The following is an 8,957-nucleotide window of genomic DNA, read 5'->3' as shown; positions in this document are numbered from 1 at the left end:
CCTACGGATATATTAAAAAAATAAATTATAGAAATAAAACGTCTATTTCGTATTTTCGTATTTTTTAATAAATAATAAATTTCGTGAAATTTCAATAAAACACAAATAATTTGTGCTACTTTAATGCAATAGAAAACAAAAGAAATTTAATTTGTAATAACTTACCTTAAAACAATTTTTTGAAAACTGAAACAGTAATATAAATTACTACTTGCAAGTTACACAATATTTAAACCACCATGCAGTAAAGAGTGCGTACAGGTCGACCGCTTAACTTATGAAAATATATCGGATATCGCGGACCTTCAAGATTATTCATACGCGGCCGCCAGTGTTTCGTCTAGTATCGTTGCCTGCGTACATTTCAAGCACCAACATAGAACAAAATACTGTTCGCGCAGAGCGAGAGTTGGCCTCTGAGGGACGAAGTGGAGGCAGAGACGTAGCCTCGTGAGTGTGACTTAGCCGCGTCATCTCTAAGGTAACGGTAATACTAAGCATTCGATAAACATCGAGCACGGAGTAGTACATAGAACTTCTACTCGACGTGGGCACCATTGATGTCTGTATCCGAGCAAAATTTTTAGAGATAATATTTTCTACCCTACATTGACTTGACGACGAGGAAAAATATTCGAAATCATATAGTAATTCATAATTCGTGGAAATCGAATGGTAAACTTCTGAGGTGAACAAGTTGTTTTTTACAACTATAACTAAATATAAAAAATGCCGCTCCCAAATATGTGTCGCCCAGTGCGGACCGCACCCACCGCCCCTCCCTAGGTATGCCACTGTTTCTGGGGTCATTAATTTTTCCTCGTTTAATAGATAAAATTGCGCATTTATCTAAACCAAATTCCATTTTGATGTCCTGACTGAAAATACGAACTGTGTTCAATAAAGAATCTATTTGCTGGGCCGATTTTCCATATAGTTTCAAGTCATCCATATACAAGAGATGGGAAATTTTAATATTACATTTTGGAAGTTCGTATCCAAGTTTTGTTTTCTTCATAATCATAGAAAAGGCATCAAAGAAATGTTGAAGAGCAATGGTGACAAGGAATCACCTTGGAAAATTTCACGTTTAATGCTGATATCTCGAAATCGTTTATTATTCACTATTAATGTTGTTTTTCCATGATATCATAGCAGTAGCCAGAAACGAACATATGTTTTTACTAATTCCAAATATTTTTAGTGATTTTAGTATCCAGGAGTGTGAGAAGGAATCGAATGCTTTTTGTAGCCTATCCATGCCATGTTTAAATTAATTTTTCGTCTTTTTGAGTTTCTGAGAATCATTTTATTAATAAGGATCTGGTCTTTTGTTCCTCTAGATTTTTGAAAATTGCCTTTTTGTTCAATCGGATAAATCTGATTATCTGATTAGTAGTGGTATATGGAATTTGCTAAAATTGCAGTGAACAGCTTAAGCATAGTTGGTAGGCATGTTATTGGACGATAGTTACTTGGGTCTGCATCCTTATCTTTCATGAAGAGAAAAGTGAGCCCAGATATAACATCCAGTCTTCCACTGAGCCTGACTGCAACAAATAATTAAATTGTTCTGCCATTCGATCATGTTAACTGGTTAGATGTTTTAACCAAAATCCATGTAGTTCTTCTTTGCCAGGTGCACTTCAGTTTTTTAATTTTCTAGCTTGAGCACTGACCATTTCTTTAGTGATAATGACATTTTGCATTTGGTGTTGTTTCATTTCCGATTCTATTTCCTTAACCCATGAAGCATCTTTATTGTGTTCAATAGGATTATCCCAGATTGACTTCCAAAATTTGAGTGTTTCTTCTTTTTCGGGTGAATGATGATTTGAATTTGTATTTCTCTGGAGAGACTGGAAGAACTGACGTTGGTTCTGTCGAAATTGCATATTTTGTACATATTGGTTTATTCTTGCTTCATATCTTTTAATTTTCTGTGCAGTTGCTGTAAATCTTTGTTTTAGCTCTTCGGTAACTCCAGCAATTGTTTTGTTGGCCAAATTATATGTGTTAATCAGTTTGTTTTGTTTTTGATGTTATTACTTTTCAACCGCCCTTCTTTAAAATTCTTTAAGTTGCTTAGATCAGCTCGAAACCTGTTGACCTTTCGATTTAACCAGATTTTCCATGGTGCAGATTATTTCATCCTCGTCTTTTGCTCTTTCGGTTTGCAACCAAGCTTCACTGAAATGATATAGGCTGTGCTATATAGGAGCTGATTTCTTTCCTTTATACTGTTGGTTGTGATGATGGTTCCAATTACAGTATTTGCGTCTAAGAGGAGCTGTTTTAGCTTAGATTGTTGTAAAGCTTTTAATGGTGGTAGTCTTATACGGTCATTTATGGAGTTCATATGTTCCAATATCCCTGACTTCATTTTATACTGCCCTTCTGTCAAAACATTCTAAGGTATGTCGTCAGCTTGATGTTTACTGAGTTGAATTCCAAAGTTTGATATAGCTACCTCCTGATGATTTTCTGTTACTGCAGTTGTTGGTTTATTATATAACTCTTGCAGCTCAAGTTCAGTAAATATTTTGTTATGGAAAATGAAATTCTTTTGGCCCATGTCTTTGTTCTGTTATTGCAGATTCTGGAAATTTTTGTTTCCAAATTAAATGAATGCATACACTTTCTGAAACCTCGTTTTTCTGGTGTTGATCTGTAAAAACATTTCATAATTTCTCTGCTTTCTTTTACAGAGTTCGTTTTTTACGTTTGGTTTCTTCCAGTAGCTTTTCAGCTTCCTGCCCTGATTGCCCAGCAAGGAGAGCTGGGTCGTATAGCCCACTGGTCGCCTAATGCCCAGGATTCCTAACATCTGACGCAGTCCTTGATGACCCGGGCGTCGACAGATCTGGTACGGATCTCTTCTTCCTTTTCACCATTAAGATGGGGAATGGAACACTGTTAGTCTGGCTCCTCAGTTGAGTCCTTCTGGACAAGGGTGGCCTTGCTGCAGCTATGCAACCGCCAGAATAGCTGTCAACATCAATGAAGCATGCAAGCCCCACCGCCACGACAAGGCCGTGTTCATTCGGGGATTATTATTATTATTATTATTATTATTATTATTATTATTATTAATAATAAAGCCTGTGTAGCTCAGTAGAGGTGGTGTTTGCACTCTACGGCGCTTATAGGAATCCTTCCACACGAAGGAAGACTTGGTTTCAAATCTAGTCGGCGACTAGAGGATATTTTTCTAAGCCTTTTTTCGATCCGTTCCCAAGTTAGTCGTTCTCTGACACACGAAAGCTTGATTTTTCTACCGGAAACTCGGGTTTTTTGTCCCATAAAATCAAGAAAATCGACAATAGAACCCACACTATTTCAGACATTAAATATATTGTGTTAGGATTAGGGACCACGAGATGGCATCACTTGTTGAGCTGACTCTTCACGGCGTGCCACTTAATCAGTGATAGCCTTGGGCCAACTATCTCTGATTGGGTACCAGTGGAGATTGAACTGTCCACTCAGTCTCCAAAAGTTAGATAGGGCTTAAACGATCTTGCCTACTCCCTATACGGGAATAAAAAAGGCATTAGCTGATTTATTATTATTATAATTATTAATGTACCAGTCGATAGCAAATATATAACCATCCAACATCCACTTTCCAACATAAATAAGACACAGAACAGTGAAACCACTACAATCACTCAGATAGAAACAATACAATACCTTGGAATTTACTTCAATGCAGATATCAACTGGAATAGCCACATAAACCATCTACACAACAAACTCCGAACAATAATTGGCAAACTCTACAGGTTAAAAGATATAGTTCCCATACGCTTAAAAACACTAATATACAAAGCACTATACCAAAATATACTAAGATACACTATAACAACAAATGCTTTCTGTGCTCCCTACAAGCTAAATAGATTAATGTCGTTACAGTGCAAAATGATAAAACATCTTTCGGGAACAAAGAGACAATAACGACTTTATATGCACTGCAATGTCAGAACACAAAATGCTGACATCAAAACATTTATTTCACTATGCAGCTTTGCTAAAACATTATTTCGATGCCAACCACAGGACAGTCAGAAATACTTATCGCATAACAAGACCTCAGACAACTAATTATATCACATATAAATACAATAATCACTATAAAGGTCACACGAAACTTCTACATCCCAGACATGATAAACAAATTACCTTTTTGAATACAGAAACCTTACAAACCACAATAGCCTGAAAAGAGCTCTAAGGACATACTATGAACAATAAACACGCACCCAAAATACCATACAAACTTACCAACTGGGTCATCCTCAGATAAGCTTACATATAAGCTTTGAGGATGAAAGCTGAGAAATGACTTCTAATCCAAGATTTAAAAAAAATAAATTAAATAAATTTAAAAAAGTATGTATCATATGTCACCAAATGCATGTAATGTATGTATTATATGTAAACAAATGTATGTAATATCAGTATCATATGTAAACAAATGTAAGTAATGTTGTATCATATTATTATTATTGTTATTATTATTATTATTATTAGAGGGCGCTGTGTAGGCATACAAACGGTTGCATGGTCGTATCGTTGGTCCCGTTTTTTATAGTTTTAATGTGGTGCTAACTCCTGTTTTTTAATTTAAAAGTATAAAGTAACTCTACTTGTCACGCTGAAGACAGTGACATATAATTCATCGAAATCTGCCAAGTGGAATCCAAAATCTGAGTGTGCTAAAAATTGAAGCGTACACCGCGGTTGCTAACGAGTATAGAACAGGGGACATCACCATCTTTGCAGCTGTCCAAAGGAAGAAAGGTGAGTCATGAAGTGCAACAAGTGCCTGAAGGAATTACCATCCGACGGAAGTATATAACCTGCAGGAAATGCCATAGGAATCTTCACTTTACATGTTCCGGACTTTCAGAAACAACTTGGCAACGTAAATCCAATGCCAAACGAGAATAATGGAAGTTCCTAAACTGTAGAGAGAACAAAGAAACGCCGCCACCCACGGCACAACTGATTACACCGGAGGCAGAATCGGACGATGAACTGAACAGACAACAAAATACCGGTGAGTCTTATAATTTGAATTCCGTAAATTTATTGCTAGAAAAAGGTTTAGAAAATATAAAAGCCAGCCTGGTAGATCTTGTCCAAGAACTATTTGATAAACAGAATAAAGAAATAACAAACAAAATTAGCGAATATGAAGAGTTTGTTAAATTTAATAATTCAAAAGTCGAAGAAGTCTTACACAAACGGTAAAAGACATTAAAACCAGCATTAACGCATTAACTGACAGGCAGCACAAATTGATAAAAGACACATAGGAAATCCGTCAAGAATTTAATTCCCTGAAACTACAATTCTTCTTCTACGCGTTATTCCCGCTTCCTATGCAGGGTCCGCATGTTACTTTAGAAGCGACTTCTTGTTAGTACTACTCCCAGCCGACCCGTCGCCTGGTCTGCCGCTGGGGGGATATATTTTTGACTGTAGAGGCGTACGTTCACGGGGCCGGTTTGCCTGTTTGCGGGATGAAAAACGCCAGATAAACTGGCGGAAAAAACCCTACTGACCGCGCCCAAGACCGGCTAACTTGGCTATGCCTGAGGAAGATCCTCAAATTCCTCACGTCTACAACGGGAATCGAACCTGGGACACTCCTTCCCCAGGCATATGGTTGCGAAGCGCAAAGCCACTAGGCTAACCGCGCGGTCTCCCTGAAACTACAATACGAAGTTTTAAACCAACAACAACATAAAGAAGACCTTGTCATAAAAGGTCTTCCAGAAACCGAATCCACAGAAAATGTCAGAGACGTAGTTTTAAAGTTAGGCCATGCAATTGACATCCCCCTAGAGCATAATGATATTCAAACCATAAATCGGTTTCCCAGGAAGAACAGAAAACAAGGCTCGCCACGACCTACACAGTCATAGTTCGTCTGACAAGCAAGGCTTCAGGAGACAATCTCATAAAATCCAGCAGACTGAAAAAACCAGTAGTCAAGGGTTTAAATGCATCACAAGTCTTTCTATCTGAGTATTTAACACCTTTCAATCAGAATCTTTTTTACCAAGCAAGAAAAGAAAAAACAGAAAAAAATTATCAATTTTTATGGATCAAAGACGGCAAAATATTCCTGAGAAAGTCACAGACTTCAAAGTCTATACAAATCAAAGCTCGGAAGATATAGACAGGTTGCCAGAGTGAAACAAAAGACTCCAACTTAGTTCAATAAGATCTCAACACAACAAAAATGAATGTGAACCATCAGATAGATGTAATTACACCAGAATACATCAGTAATTGTACTTTTGAATCGCTTAATGCAAGGAAACAAAACACAGTACAAGCGAGAGGTCTCTCAATCTTGCATATTAACATCAGAAGCATCCGAAAACATTGGTTATTGCTACAGGCTTATCTGAGGAATTACAATGATATTATTGATATATTGGTTCTTCAGAAGTATCCATAACTAATGACGAAGCGACTGCTTTCCAAATTTCAGGCTTCCAACAACATAGATCATGCCGCCAAACAAAAAGAGGGGGTGGAATATTAATATTTATCAAACAAAAATTAATAGCAAAAGAAATGGCCAATCAGTTTGAGCATGCTGAAACCCTTTGCCTCGAAATCACTAATACCACTAATACACAGCATCCCATAATACTAAATGCTATTTACAGGCCACCAAACCAAAACATGATAAAATTCTTGAACGAACTCAATTGCTGGCTTTCAAGCCAAGAAATATGCTTAACCGAACACCTAATGATAATTGGAGACATAAACATAAATATTGCAAACGAAAACCAGAACAACACTGTACAATACCTAGACACACTATCAATGTATAATCTAATACCAACAATAACATCATGTACTAGAGAAGAAATATTCGGAAATACTATCACTGCCTCCTGTCTAGATCATATAGACGTCCGAGCACCACCAAATAGTTACACTGCATCAGTCATAAAGTGCAAAGTAGCAGAACATTACTTCACCGCTCTAAACCTGCACACCAAGACAATACCCATGCAATGTCCCACAGCAGAAAAGCGACAGAAAACAATAATAGACGAAGAAATAGTCAACCACGAAATAAGAAAAACAAAGTGGGAACACCTGACATCAGATATCTTATACAACAACATTAAACGCTCACTGGAAGAAATATATAAGAAAGCTACAAAGATAATCCGAATTCGTTCAAAAACAGCACAAAATCCTTGGATAACACAAAACTTAATCCTAGAAATACACAAAAAGGACGCTTTATGGAAAGAATTAAAGCGATATCCAAATAACACAGCTTTAAAAACTGAATATAAGATAACAAGGAATCGCCTTACAACACAAATCAGAAATACAAAAAGAAGCTACTACAGAGACAAACTAACCTCTGCACAAAACAACATGAAACAAACCTGGCATCTGATCAATGAGCTGCTAGATTTTGTTCCCAACACCACCGCCTCCGAAACCATAAAACACAGCTTCATGAAAGACGCAAAACCTATCCAACAACTAGCAAATGACTTTAACCAATACTTTGCAGACTCCATCCAAGAACTACACAGAAATATTCCCCCAATCACAAAACGAGACCTTCCACTTGGACCACAATCAAAACAGGCATTATTGTTCCCAACCATAAAAGAAGCAGAACTTCACTCTGCAATAAATCAAATCAAACCAAACAAAGGCCCAGGAATAGATGGTATCAGACCTAAAGATATAAAGCAACATGCAACTAGTTTAAGTCCTATCCTACTAAAACTAATAAATAAAATAGTTAAAACAGGACAGATACCAAGTATGCTAAAGACAGTCATAATCACACCCATATACAAACATCGAAAAAGAAATTTAATCAGCAATTACAGACCCATAGCAACATTACCAATTATCAATCAAATTATGGAGCGGATCATACTGAAGAAACTCACAGCATACACTGGGATCTTTCATATTATCCCCAAAACACAATATGGTTTTCAGAAAAATAAGGGAACAACATCTCTCTTGGAAGACTTTACAGACGTAATTAATACCGCCTTAGATAAAAACAAAATTGCCATGGTAGTCTTTTTTGATCTAACTAAAGCATTCGATACACTTACACATCAAACCTTGTTAGAAAACCTGAGGCATGTTGGAATAGACAGGCCTCTTCACAGGTGGTTTACAAACTACCTTCAAAATAGAAAGCATATCACACGTATCGGGTCAAACCGAAGCAGAGAGCTACCAGTAACCTGTGGAGTACCACACGGAGCTGTACTCTCCCCAACTCTATTCAACATTTACACGGACGATATTAATCAGCTACCACTCAAAGGTAAGATATTCCAATACGCAGACGATACAGCAATAATATCCATCCATAATAACGCAAGCATAGCCCAAACAAATATGCAACATGACACGAATCTGATCATAGACTGGCTCACGAAAAACTCCATACACCTAAACTCAGAAAAGACAAAATTAATGATATTCAGAAATCCACTGACTCGACCAGTTGATAACAAATATATAACCATCCAACATCCACTTTCCAACATACAAAACACACAGAACAACAAAACCACTACAATCACTCAGGTTGAAACAATACGATACCTTGGATTTTACTTCGATGCAGATATGAACTGGAATAGCCACATAAACCATCTACACAACAAACTCCGAACAATAAGTGGCAAACTCTACAGGTTAAAAGACATAGTTCCCATACGCCTAAAAACACTAATATACAAAGCACTATGCGAAAATATACTAAGATACACTATAACAACGTATGCCTTCTGCGCACCCTACAAATTAAATAGATTAATGTCGCCACAATACAAAATGACAAGACTGGTCTTTTGGGAACAAAGAGAAAATCACGAGCTTATAAACATTGCAATGTCAGAACACAAAATACTGACAGCAAAACATTT

Source organism: Typopeltis vanoorti, chromosome 8 (genome assembly GCF_054136105.1).
Source record: "Typopeltis vanoorti isolate ZY-2024b chromosome 8, IOZ_Tvanoo_1.0, whole genome shotgun sequence".
Lineage (NCBI taxonomy): Eukaryota > Metazoa > Arthropoda > Arachnida > Uropygi > Thelyphonidae > Typopeltis > Typopeltis vanoorti.
The sequence above is the reverse complement of the archived record's forward strand: the minus strand, read 5'-3'. Positions refer to the sequence as shown.